This window comes from Ambystoma mexicanum, chromosome 6p (genome assembly GCF_040938575.1).
Source record: "Ambystoma mexicanum isolate Mex_15411 chromosome 6p, UKY_AmexF1_1, whole genome shotgun sequence".
Lineage (NCBI taxonomy): Eukaryota > Metazoa > Chordata > Amphibia > Caudata > Ambystomatidae > Ambystoma > Ambystoma mexicanum.
In genome coordinates, this window is record NC_090935.1 from 1,494,834,794 (window position 1) to 1,494,849,250 (window position 14,457).

Sequence of the window (14,457 nt, forward strand, 5' to 3'; positions counted from 1 at the left end):
CTGAATCTGATCGAACTAGGCGGTCTGCGAAGGCGCTTCGCCCCATTGAAATAGTGGGACCAACTATTCTCGGCACTTTCATCAATTCCTGCAAGTAAGCCTTCTCAGAAGTGTCCCTGGGCCAACCAGTGGGCTGACCAGCTTACGCAGGACCTTTGCTCTGACACCGCCGCCGTTTCGAGGAGGCCCTTGAAACTTGGTACATCGCAGCTCTGTGTTCACGGCACTCTCACACTGAATTTCGTACACTTGGCATTCCCAGGTCTGGAGTAAAGAGAGAGAGCCTGAACCGGAGTACACGCGGTTACCGTGTTTCCCAGCCGTGTGACGAACTTTGCAGGTGTGCTGCTGCTGTGCCCATCTTGCCCCTGAAGCCTGCTACAGTGAAACTGTCCTGATCCATCTACCAGGAGCAGAGTAGTTGCCACTGTCCCGTTTGAGAAACAACACTGTACCTTTGTCGCTGAAAGCCGCAGAGCCGCAGAATTGCCGCATTTGAACCTGCAACCAAACTGGACTTCACTGCCGATGTTTGGTCTGAAGTGCGCCGGGGGTTGGTGAGTACTAGCAACCCTTACCAGTGGCCCCTAGTGCATCCATCCATTTTTATGCACGAGTGTCCTCTGAGGGCCACTCTCCTTTTCCAAGATAGGCTGAGCTATCAAACTTTTCCCAACTCTTGGAACCTGCTCTGCCCTGTTGGGGAGACCCTCCTCGAATAGTGGGAACTTATTCTGCACAACATAACCCACCTTCCTGAGCTGCTACAGACCCTTGTAGAGACCCTGTTTTCGCCCATCTGCTCTACCGTGTGCGCCAGCATTGCAAGTACATTTGAGCAATAGGCTCACCTCATTTTAGGTTGTGGACCCATTTCATGCATTTAACCATTTATGCCCATTGGTCTTGTATATATGTATTTAAATAGGATTGTATTGGTTTGTTAGTATTTCTGTGATTATTATTGTGTGTTGACTTTCAAAGGCCTTGAATAAATGTATTTGTATGTTTAATATAACTACACCTGACTAAGAGTGATTTGTAAGTGTCCTTTACCCTCTGTGCTCATTGAGGTCTTTCAGTCACCCTCACCCCTCCTGAGACCTAGGGCCTCATTACGCGTTGTGCGGTAATGGAATACCGGTACCGGTAAAGATTTACCGGTACCGTTAATTCCCTAAGCCAATCACGACCCGGACCCACCGCTATCTGCGCACCCGTTAATTACTGTGCCACTAATAGCGGCAAGGCCGCGGGCGCGCGACCCCCATGCCGGAATTAGCACCATGGCGCTAATACCAGGCCATCACAAGCCATGCGGACATGGTATTAGCGGCATGTAAAACACCCAAAAACCCCAAACTGGCATGGCGCTAATAACGGCATCGAAAAGCACCCGTTAAGAGACCTGAGCAGTGTACCCATCAACTACAGGTGGACACAATGAGCACAGGTGCATGCAATGGAGACAGGCAGCACAAAAGAGCACACCACACCCCTACCCACACCCCTTCCCACACCAAGATGGTCCCAATAGCAGCAGCATGACATGACAGCCTTGACTACATGATAGCAGTGCAGCACCAACAACAACAGCCAGCACCAGAGGTGAGCCGTAACAGGTACCCAGTCCTCACACCATACAGGCGATGACAGCCATCCACTGAGGAGGTGGCTCCTAACCCCTGTACGGATCCCACAGAACCATCAGGAAGAGGACAACAATATTGTACATCCTTCCAATGACAGTGCTCCGCTGCCTAAGCGGCCTGGGTGTGGCACTCCTGTACGGCCGTGTCAAAGTGGCAAAGACAACCATGGCATGTGTAGAGCATCACAAAATGTGCATATGATGGAATGTGCCTATGCCACTTGAAATTGACATGCAACCACCAGAAGAGTATGATGTGGCTGGGGATGAGTGCGGGTGGAATGCCCCGGCAGGACATGAAACAGGCAGTGCCAAGGAGGCACACGATGTGCATCAGCATCTGATTCTGTAATCTCATCATGCACCAAGGTGAAATAGCATGGACGTAGATGGGAATTGTTGCCCTGGTGCATGTTTCGAGGCCCACAAAGGACCCTGTCCACAATGAATGACACATACACAATAGTGGAGACCACGCTTGGGTTTCAAACTCAGAACAGTGTATATTGAACATAATGTGATACTAAAGTGCATTACCCCAACTCCCAAAATACACCCTTACCCCCTCCCCCCTCAACACACCCAAATACACCCTTACCCCTCCCCCCTCAACACACCCAAATACACCCTTACCCCCCTCCCCCCTCAACACACCCAAATACACCCTTACCCCCCTCCCCCTCAACACTCCCATGTGAGTCTCATGACGTGAATGTGTCCATTGCCACATTTGGCACCCGAATCCTGGTGGCCCTATTTGCCAGTGCCTGCATCGTCATCTGGTGGTTGTGAAGCCGTGCGCCGCAGGTTCCGCATAGACCGGCGTAGGGGACTAGTCTGACGTGAACTCCCAGACGAGGAGGGGCCTGGTTCTTCCTGGGCCGTGAGTGGGCACCGACGCTCAATAGCGTCTGCTATGCGTTCATGGCCTGCCGCAGTTGGGCCATTTCACTGCAGATTCGGCTGGTGCATGCCTCCATGCCCTCCCTTGGCTGCTGTGCAAGTGTAGCAATGTCCTCCCTCAGGCGGGCTGTCTCTGCCATATGATGCCCTACTAGGCCACTCATCTCGGTCTGCCTCTGGAAGATGGTCGAGAGGTCATGTCGCATGGTGGATGCTGGTGGGATGGCTGATGCACCTGGACCCATTGCACTTGCATCAGGAGAGGATATCTGGGGGCTCCGTATCCCTTCAGGGGTGGGTGAATCTCCATGACTACCTGGACCTGAAGAGTACCTCAGGCTTGCCAGTAAGGGGCTTGTTGGTCTGGGGCTCTGGCTATCAGCATCAATGGCAGGTGTGTCCTCCTCATCTGAAGGTGGGGCCGTGGCTGCTGCTTCACCCGTTGAGCTGGTGGCAGCATAGTGCATTCCCTCGATGCTGCCCTCACCTGCTGGGAGACACACTTCCGTGGGTGCCACGACGGGAGCAGCCATGGCCTGTGGATGCGTGCAACTGGTGTTCCGGCTGCCTTTGGCCCTGTGGTCATGGTCACTCGTCCTGGCTGCCCTTGTGGATGTGGCGGTGTCCCCTGTGGCATCCCTCCTGTTTTTTTTGCTGGATGTGGGAGCAGGTGTGGAAGTGCGTGCCTCCTCAGTGTCAGTGTGTGATCCTGTAAGGGTGAGAAATGTTGACAACCATCACTAATGGGTCGACCTGCCTTGAGCAAAATGAATACGTCATGCCGTTCTATGCATTCGGGGCTCTTTAGTGTGGATGCAGGTAATGGGGATGTTGGGTGGGTCATGCATGAATGGGTCTGCGTTGTACGGGTATGTGGTGATGCAAGCATGTCTGTTTGTGGCTGGAACCACGGCATTCATATGGACACATGATTGGGGGGAACATCACACTTCACTGTGCATTGTTTGATGCATACACTCACCTCCATCGGACGAAACGGCCACGCCATGCTCCATTTGTCGAACTCCCTCGATGCATTCCACCCCGATGGTTGATGCACATGCCTCCTCCCACTCAGTGAGCTTGATTGGCGATTCACTGCCTCCTCCTGTGCCCGTAGCCAGGTTGGTTCACGGATAGAATGTTCCGCACACGGAGCCGGAGGTCATCCCACCTCTTTCGGCAGTCTTTGACTGTGCGGGTTGTGGTGCCTACCGCGCTGACCTTGTGGGCTACCTCTTCCGAGATGGCCTTCTTCTTCACAATGGTCTCCCGACGCATGTCGTTATTGAAGACGACATGAGCATTGTCTGCTAGTGTCTGCGTTAGCATAAGGAGCTCCTCCTTGCTAAATTTCTCCTTGCGTTGCCGCTCAGACGATTTTTTAACGGCCTTGGGCATCTTAACGGTGTCCTTGGTGTATTTTCCAACGTGGTTCCTGGTAAGGTGTCCTGGATAAGGAGGATGGCAATGGATTGTGTTTTTAAAGATGGCCGCCGTGCTCTTCCCCGTTCCAGTGCAATGACGCTATTTCCGGTTCCGCAAAATTAAGGTAACCACTATTAGCGGTGACCGCTAAAGGCGGTCACCGCTATTTGCGGAGACCGCTATTTGCATGTGGCGGCAGGTCGGAAGTGCTAACAGCGCTTTCGACGATGCCGTTAAGGGACTTTTTGGGGACTTGTGCGGCATGGCGGTAGGCTCATTACCGGCATGGCGGTAGGCTCGTGCCCGCGATCTCGTAATGGCACGCAATTTGCGGCCTCTTGCGAGGGCGGACACGCTAATTACGCCATGCCGGTAATTAGCGATTTTTACCGCCTACCGTGTAATGAGGCCCCTAGTCTTCACCGCCGCCAAGCTACCTTGATTGGTCTGGCTTGTCCAGAAGGTTACCCTGTTCCAAGAAACTAGGCTTGCCTTCTGAACCTCTGCCCACAAGGTCAGAGTTCAGAAATCCATCTTCACACAAGGTTTCTCCAATTACAGGTACACCTGACGCACTCTAGTGGAGAAACACCATGTTGCACAGATTCACAGAAGAAAAACTGCAATGCACACACAGAATGTGCATAAATCACACATTGGAGGAGGGATTTCAGCAGATTAAATTGCATGTCTGATGCGCATTTCAATCAGTTCTTCCTCCCATTTCCCTATACCAGGACCAACCTGCTGTCAAAGGGCCTCTTAGACCCCCTGACAGCCTTGTTCTTCACTGAAGAGAAAAGCTCATGCTTCACTTAAACATTTCTACCTATTATTTCATTTACAATGATACCTCCCAAATGGAGGTGGAAATGTAAAAGCTAAATTTGCAGTGATGGCCCCTTTAAAGCCGGTAACTGCAGATGCACTCTGACCCCATATGGTTGTAGGGTCACCCCCAGCGAGCCCTTCACCCATTGGGGTTAAAACATGATTCTTCTCTGTAGATGTTCCGTTTTCTCCTTTAAGTATATTTTTGGGAAGCGTAGCCATTACAACATTCCACCGGACTCTGCTAGATTATACGACCTACTCATATGCATTGCATTAAAATGTATTACAGCAAACTGGAAAGACTTTCAATCGCTCTCTACCAGAGCATGGTGGAATGCTTTATGTCAAACTCACAAATTGGAAATGCGCATGGCTAAAAATCTTAATACAATCCCTAAATACAACGCTAAATGGTACTATTTCACATGTTATCTCAACTGTTTCAATGCAACTGCTCATGGCTCCTGAATATACATTCCTATGCTTACTTTACTAACCGAATGATTATATTTATATACAAATGCTTGTTTTTAATTATTACTGCAATAGAAGAATCAGTTTTATGAAATAATATGTTATACCCATCTTCCCCCCTCCACCTTGCTCCCTTCTGTATCTGGTATGTTAGCTGTCTGTTTTCCTGTTTTGTCTCCCCATCTCTCTACTCATATCTCCATATCAGTTACTCATTACAGATATGTATTATGTTAATCCAGGTTTAATCAGCACTATCTCCAATTTCTACTCCATTCTTGTTCAATTTAATGCATCAAATTTTATATATCTTCAATACGGTTATATCCTTCCTTGTTAAAAATTGTTATCCCTGTTCATTCTTTATGGTTACCAGATCTACTCAAAGTCTGTAATGTGCTAACACATGTAACAATATCTGTATCTTGAACAATAAAAATTATTAAAATAAAAAAAAGAACTGGCAAGTAGCTAGTTGCAACGGCACAATCTGTTTTTGTAGGTTTGCACTGAAGAAAGGGCACAGATATTTTTTTGTTGCTTTTATTGGTGATAGTTGAGTGCGACTCCAATTGGACTACAGCAAAAGTTAGACGCTGTAGAAAAATATGTCAAAAATAATGGCCTACAATTCAACAAAAAAAAATGTGAGATGCTGGTTCTACAAAATCTAAGGACCCTTAAGAGAAGAAATGGGAAAAAGTTTGAATGGCGTCTGGGAACTGAAAAATTGAACATTGTAACAAACACCAGATACCTGAGAATGCCAAGCAACTGTTCTTAATAAAAAATATGGGAAATTTTCATTAAGACCTGTGATAAACCTTTACCACCAAAAAGCGGTCCTGGCCTTGATATTTGGAGCTGAAAGTGCCATTGGATGCTCACATGAACTATGGGCGACACTAGAAATCTTCTGGGCAAAGGTGCTAGAGCTACCTAAGGGCACCCCGACGGCATGCATACAATATGAGTTAGGGCACGTGTATGCTGGAATATGCTAGCACTCTATCGTAAAACAACGATGAAAGATGTTGCTCCTCAATTCCAAATCTTACATAATCCCGGCAATGACAATACAAAGAGTCTCCTAGTCCTATGGACCCGACGATGTGAGGCTTTGCTTGAAGATCTAGAAATTGACATCACAACCTTACATTGCAATCCAAACTTAGTAAAGATCAAACTCTGTAGGCTCGATTGGATATCAACTGGAGAACAAAGAGCACAACACAGAATAATGAAGGATGTGCCCTGCGAAGTCAGAGCATTTAATAAACTCCAAAACTTCGTGGAACTTTTTCCAGATCCCTATCGAAGATCCCTATATCTCAGTTTTCGATTGAATGCATTTCAAACCAAAGAAAGATTAAGCCTTTGTGCGACAAATCGTGAGATGGATTTAACTTGCAGATTTTGTACTCAATATGAGGAAACGCTAAAACATCTTGTATTATTCTTCACTGCTGTTCGAGCTCAAAGGACAAAACGTTTGGCACCAATTCTGAAAAAGCAGCAATCACAGAACGCTGAGATCTGGTGGCTAAGGATGTTCAGTGGATCTGATCGTAAACTAACTTATGCCCTGTCATTTTTCTTAGAAGATGTAAGGGACTTGATATCAGACACAAGCTGTGGACTTGAATAAACAAAATCAGTTTGAATACGTCGTATCAAACTGATTTTGTTTATTCATGGTTGCCGCTTATTTATCGAGAAATAGAGATTAAGAAAGAACTGCTGGCAAAGATACGACATATTCAAACTAAGGGAATTAATGATGAAGGCTCCGATGTGATAAATCTCATGTTGTGATACATTTTAAGTTGTCCTTTTTAAAGGTTTGAATAAACAGTACAAAAATGAAAACATTTTTTTTTTAAAAGATAGTTGAGTGCCAGCCATGAAAACTTTGGGGGATGTGGAATCCACCTAAAGTTACTTGTCAACTATTTTCAATGATTTAATGTGCATGTGGTTTTCGGGCTCTGTCAATTTGAAACAAAACTTCCAAGCTTTAAACCAGCTAAAAAAGAAATAGCCACAATGAGAAAATTGGCAAACACTTGGGCATTTGTTGTGCATGGGGAGTGGGGTAGGGGGAACTTTTCAAATTTGACACCATGTGCACCCATACCTCGCCATCAGCACAAAACTCGAGGGGATATGTCCAGAAAAAGCCAGAAATTGAGAGATGTTTCTTCTGTGATGTCTGCAAACATCTCAAATGTTCAGGGACATGCAGTGATGTTCCGGAACTTGAGAAATGTTCGAGGACATCCATGCACAAGGTCAGTGAAGAGCAGTTATTAGACAGCTTATAACTTGGATGCTGTTCAATGAAACTGCACGAAATTTTGCAATATACACCCAACTTTGAATAGTCGTGCAAAATTTGGTGCCATTTTGTCAAGAGGGGAAAAATTAGAGGAGGGGTCCCAAAACATTTGGATGGCTTATAACTTTGGCACCATTTGAGGAATCCACACAAAAAGATTATAAACCCAACTTTGAATGTTTGTGAACATTTTCAAGTGAATTTGTCAAGATGAGGCAAAACTGTATGGGTTCCCCATAGGCTTGAATGGGAAACAATTCTGCTTACGGCTACAATCCGACGTGCTGGACAGATTTTCAGCAAACTTGTGAGGAGCATTGGCAAGCACCCAAAAGCACGCTTTTGCAAATCTGTCCTGTGTTTTTTTTTAAAGTGTCACAATGTAGGTACAATAATTTGTGATATATATTTGGTGCCTGTGACCATGGCCAGTGGCCAGATTTTCCAGGGCATGGCCAAACGACATGCCCCAGACAATCTGGCCACTGGCCAGGGCCTGGCTATCTGGTTAAAGTGGGCAGTGGGCCTGGCCAGTGGCAAGGACAGGTGCAAAAAAGTGCCTGAGGCATAGCCAGTGTCCAGATTGTCCAGGGCTTTGCCATGCCCCGGGCAATCTGACCACTGGCCAGGACCACCAGGGACCTGCCATTGTGATAAAGTGGAACACAAGAGAAGTCCCTAGACTAGACCGAATAACACAAATGCATCTCATGTGATGAAATAGTAAATAACTGTCTGGGCAGATATCAGAAAAACAAAATAGTTTAATAAAACAAACACAGAAATGACTTACACCCTTCACAACGAACCAAAAGCAGCCGCATTGTTTCGCAAAAAGACTGAAACATTATGTGTACAAAAGTTTTTACAGTGAAAAGCAATAGACACGACAAATCAATGTGAATATATGATAAACACATTCAGAACTAGACGCATTGGGACACAACGTAAAATCGACAAAACAATTAAAGAACAAAGCATAAATGAAAAAGAAGTGAGATATATAAACAAAAATGTATGAAACTGTTGACCCGTGTATAGGGGTTTCGGCTACATGGGTCTGTTTGTTGTATGTTGTAAGATGGGCCCCAATTTCTTCAGGACAGAAGAAAATGTAGTCAAATAAAATCTGTTAAGTCTTAAAAAGGGTCAACATTTAGGGTCTTCAAGGATCAGAATGGTCCCGGATAGGTACCATAATCAAGTGGACTAACATTCAATATCCACAGTGTTTGACCTCACCGATCCTGTAGCTAACAGGTGTTCAAACATTGTAAATAAATGTAGAAACAAGGGCAGGGAGGCATCTGTGTCTCCTCTGGATTAGTTCAGAGCGCAGACCTGAACGCTCGTCTACACTGGTAGTTGTTTTCCCAGTGAGTCATGATGTATCCGATCGTGATGCACAGGCACAGCGTGTTAAAGTGGGCATGGCCACCAGAGAACGGCTATGTGGTAACCTTTTCGAAACTGGGATAGGCTTGAATGCAGAAATAAATTCTGCTTGCAGCTACAGCCTGAAGGGCTGGACGGGTTTACAGCAAACCTGCATCAGCAAGGACTCAAAAGCATGCTTTTACAAATCTGTCCTGTGTTTTTTTTTCTTCCAAGTGTCAAAATGTAGGTACAAAAAATAGTGATATAACCTTGGTGCCTGGTCATTGGGCCTGGCCCTCGCCAAAGACAAATGTCTACTCTGATTTGCTTTTGTAGCCTGCAGCATGGCTGAAGCCCATGCCCCATGGATTGTGGGCACTGGCCATGGCTGCAAGCCATGAACACTGGCCATTGGGCACATTATGGGGTTATAGTGGACACTGGACCAGGATGTAGGCTAGGGCAATGGATAATGATGGTGGTTTGGTGGGGCTGGGGTCATGGTCGAACCTCATGCCCTAGACAATTCAACGATGACTTGTAGACACAGCATGCACCGCCAAGATGACACACATCATCAGTATGCGCTGCAAAAAATATGTTTGTTAAAGGCGGTTTATAGTCTTTTCATATATTTTAAAAGAGGAATTAATAATGTATATACAGTGCTGTAGCATCGTGAAACATTTTCACTTATAAAAACCATTTAAATTCAGTGAAAAGAAACATTGTTAAAAGGATGTTATGGTTAAGTTGCACTAACAAACACCTAGGAAATGTATTGAAAAAAAATGTGTTAAAGGGACATTATGGTTGCAAAGTAAAAATCGAATAACCAAAGAAATTTGAAGTTATGGTAAGCTATGCAATCATAACTCATGCCACTTGCATCCATTGCTGAGACTAACACCCAGGGGAAGGATGACATCACAAATAGCATTATCAATGACATCTCTTATGACATCACATAAGACATTACTACTCTGTAACAATCCTGATGGAATGTCCCTACAAGGGGTCGTGTTTAGAGTGTTACTAGCGACACATTAAGGCTGATTGGCAGGTCTCTAATAAACTACTGCATGTATCGCAACATGTACTTATTGAAACAGAAACATTCTACTGAAGTTGTCTTGTTTAAACAGTAATCTAATAATAAACAGAGACAATGGCTGCACCATGGACCGTAGAAGTAGTGTATTCTTAATCTGGGATGTTTGGCCAGTAGAATCATAAAACCAAGCCTATCAAAACCTTAACTAATGTTAAACTTGGAATCAACAGCTAACAATACAAGAATTACTACACACATGTTAGTATACAGAGTATTAGTTGAAATTCAATGCATACAAACCTCTGTCACATACAGGGAAACTCTTGTCAGGAGGAAACATATACTCTGACCAGACAATGAAACTAAGATTAGAGTTAATCATCATGTATAAAAATGGTATTTTCTTTCTGAGGCCTGCTTATTGTTCCATGTTGTGCATCATAAACTCAGGCCAAAGCGTAAAGAAAGTAATGTCTTCATGTAGAGCACCTTTAGAGTATGTGTATCATTATTTCAATGCATTATGAACAAATCAAGTCCTCTGCTTAAAATGCTTACTCTCACTGTAGGAAAACAATTTCCTAGTAAATGTGATGTCAATGCCATTTGTGATGTCATCTTTGATGTCATGGGTGTTATTATTAACAGTGGTGGAAGACTGAGTTATGGTTGCATAGCTTACCAGAACTGTTGAATTTCTTTGATTTTTTGATTCTACCTTGCAACCAAAATGTCCCTTTAATAAAGTGTTTTCAGTGATATTTATACATAACCATAATTATTTTCTTTTTAATGGCATGTTTTACCATCAAGTTAGGGGCACCGCCATGGGGGCAATCTTTCCCCTTCCGTATGCCAATCTCACAATGGGCGGGTGGGAGCATAAAAGTTGTTTGGAGTCAGGCTACTTTTGGGTACACTGATAAGGTTTCATGTTGGCTATGCTATATTGATGACCTTTTTATTTTGTGGAAAATAGAATGGCTTGACTGTGTTAAGATTTTGAATGTCAACAATCTCAATTTACGCTTCACTAAAAACCATAGTGACACCGAGTTGAAAGGTTGCCAAGTCCATTGATGTACTGACTACCATGGTATTTTGCAAGTCCACCAGCTCTAACCTTCCTCTGTTGGCCACCAGTAACCATCCAAGGTAATGTGTCAATAGTATACCCTATGGCGAGTTTGTTAGATTTCACCGTAATTGTTTCAAGAAGGCCGATTTCGATTTACAGTCAGCATATGTTGCCAAACATTTTGTTGCCAGGAGCCACCCAAAGAAATTGATTGAAAATGCCTTTTGAAAGCATGTGGCTGCCGCCGTGATTCCCCTTTGACACCCTCTGGTGCAGCTTCCTCTAGTCATGACAATCAAACTAGACTTATATTGACTTGTGGTCCTGTGTCTAACAAGATTCACAATATTGTCACCAAGTATTGGCATGTTTTACGGGCTGATAAGTATTTGGGAGAAGTTCTTGCAGCCCGCCCATATGTCACTTTTTCATAGAGCTCCTTCCTTCAAGGTTAATCTGGTCTGTATTTTCCTTGGACCCACCAAGTGTTCCAATTGGCTGGTGAAAAATTCTGTGGGATTTGTCAAATGCACCAAATGTAAAGTTTGTGATTATGCAGTATCTCAGTCTTCTTTTAAATATCCTATTACAGGTCGCAACTTTCTGATTCATGGTCATATCAACTGTAACACTGAATTTGTTGTGTATGTTCTGAGCTGTCCTTGTCTAAAATGGTATGATATGATATGATATGATATGATAGTTTATTTATATAGCGCCTATACACAATGTGTTTCAAAGTGCTTCAAGGCAACAGAGGGAACAAGGGAAAATATAGTGACATTCTTACAGGCCATGAACAGTAAGGATGTGAAATTAACTATCGTACTCGGCCTGACGACATTTCAGATAGTGCAAGAACTAAGACATAGATAAGGAAGGGAGGGGGAGAGTGGGAAGGAAATGGAAACGGACGGGCGACTACCGTACTAGGCCTGACAAGATTTCTGGTAGAGCCAAAGAAAAACACGATGTGAGGGAGAGGGGTGCAGAAAGGTAGAGGAGGAACCACCAACAAACTTAAACTGTGGATTTCACAGCATGTACGTGCCACTAAGAACAAAGGTTTAGAATACCCAGTTGCCAAACATTTTTATGAATTGCACAATGGCCAGCTACACAGGTTCCAATATTTTGGTGTGCCCCAAATTGCCACGCATCCTCGAGGTGGAGACAGGACAATAAAACGAAGACAACTCGAGACCAGATTATTAATTTCCAAACAAAGGTTCTGATGGGCAATAACATTGATGAAGAATTATACACATTTATTGGTGTCTGACCATATCGTCCATGATGTCGTCTATATATGCCTGATACCTAGTTGCGCTTATGCCTGGGAAAACAGAAAATGTATTGTGTCATGATCCTTTTCAATGTGGGGTTTTGTATTGTCTATTTTTATATGCTGCAATCTAATGGGGCAACAATCTTTTTCAATCATGTATGTCATCATTTATTTCTTTGTTCTTATTTCTTACTTATCTTGTTTAACTGTGTATTCTTTTGCACATTTCTTTGCAATTTAAAATGTGTGCAGTCACTTTAGTTGCATTTCTCTCTTTTTCATTTCTTTTTATTTTCTTCATTGCACTTTCTTTAATTTCTGTTTTTTCTACTGATCTTCGTGTATTTTGGCTTTGGTACAGTGTTTTGGCTTATTAATTGATGGCCATCATTGTTTGGATTTAGCCCTGTTTTAACTTTCATTTTTCATAGGATATCTTTTTTATGTATAAAATAATGAGTCTTTGGGCTGCACCTGCTTGTACAATTTGGAGATCATTTTCAATCCAATCCTCAATGTATCATTACATTGTGCTATTCTTATGGGTATGTGGTTCTGCCCTATGCTGCTCTATTGAAGATTTCTATTATGGAATATTGTATGTTTAGATGATGGCCATATTACTACATGAGTGTCATGGGTACAGGCCTGATTAGCACATCCAAGTCACTTCCGTTCTTAATTCATGATGGCAGAGGAGGAAAACAGGCACGAGCAATGTGGGTGAGAGCCTGGCGAGCCAGAAATAGGTTGTCATCCATTTCACCCATAGGAATTTCCGTGCCCATAGAGTAACATGAGTCTTCCTGTTTCCACCAAAATTGATCCTTATGTGCCAGTTCAGAACTATGTTGCACGCTCTAGTCTCCGGTGTGACTGTCTATAAAAGCCACGCCCAAAGAACAAACCATGCTTCGTGTGCTTTCTGTAAGCTTCAGGCACATGCTTACCTGTTCCTGACTGCAGAGTTTTCTACAGCATTTTCGCAGCGCTCGTGGGCCGGCAAGCCACTCCTCTGCTCTGCGAACTCTTTGCACCTGAAAGAAGAAGGAAAGAAGACGTTAGCTGTTTTTCACTTACCTCTCCAACGGCTGCTCGCGGAACACGACTCTCGGAGGCTCCCACTGATCTCACTTTGACTCGCGGACCGGCGAGTCTCTCCCACTTCACCTTCGCTTCAGCCGCTTCAGGCATCCGTCTCCACAGCATCTCCCGGAGACCTGCAGAAGGGAAAAGCAGAGCAAGCAGGTTAGAACTACTTGGACTGCATCGTTAACTGCAACACTGTAGAACTTTATTTTCCGTACCTAAATTATCCACATGCCCAAACCCAGTGAGGCAACTGGGGGACCGCAGTGATACCGCACTTACCTGTATCCAAATTCAGTGATCCAATTGTATTCACCTTCCTATCCTGCAGCTCAGAGGATCCAGTGAGGTAACTGACTCCTGGGGACATTTATCAGGAGAGCCACAGGACTTCTCCAAACCAGCCACATTCTCTCTACAGCTGCTACTTTGCCGCAACCAAACAGCAGTACTTTACACCGCAGTGCAGCCGCGACAGCAAGCAAACACTGCGCCAAGTGAAATTACCGGCCATCGGGTTCTGGACCATAGCGCCCCTGCAGATGCAGGACGGAGAGCCCACCATCCTGAACTAAAAGGCAGACTTCCCATTACCCCGGGTGGAGTAGAAAAGCAGGGCTGAGATTGGCTGACTCCATCGCTCCTGCGGAGATTGAGGTGAGCGTGACAGAACACGAAGCCTACCATAAACCTCCTCCGCCTGAGCAATGGAGACCTCGGCGGTAGATCAGCTGTCACAGTTATTGGGGGAATTATGGGCAGAGGTACACGCAGCTTGTGCAGAGACAAACGCCTTGAGGCGTGAATTGGTAGTGAACAGGGACAAAACAGACGAGATTGCCTGTCAATTATTACAGACCCAGGCAGGTTTGGCCCCGTTGCCAGGGAGGGCCACGGTAACACCATCATTACCACCCCAGCCCATTGTACATGTACAAGTAGT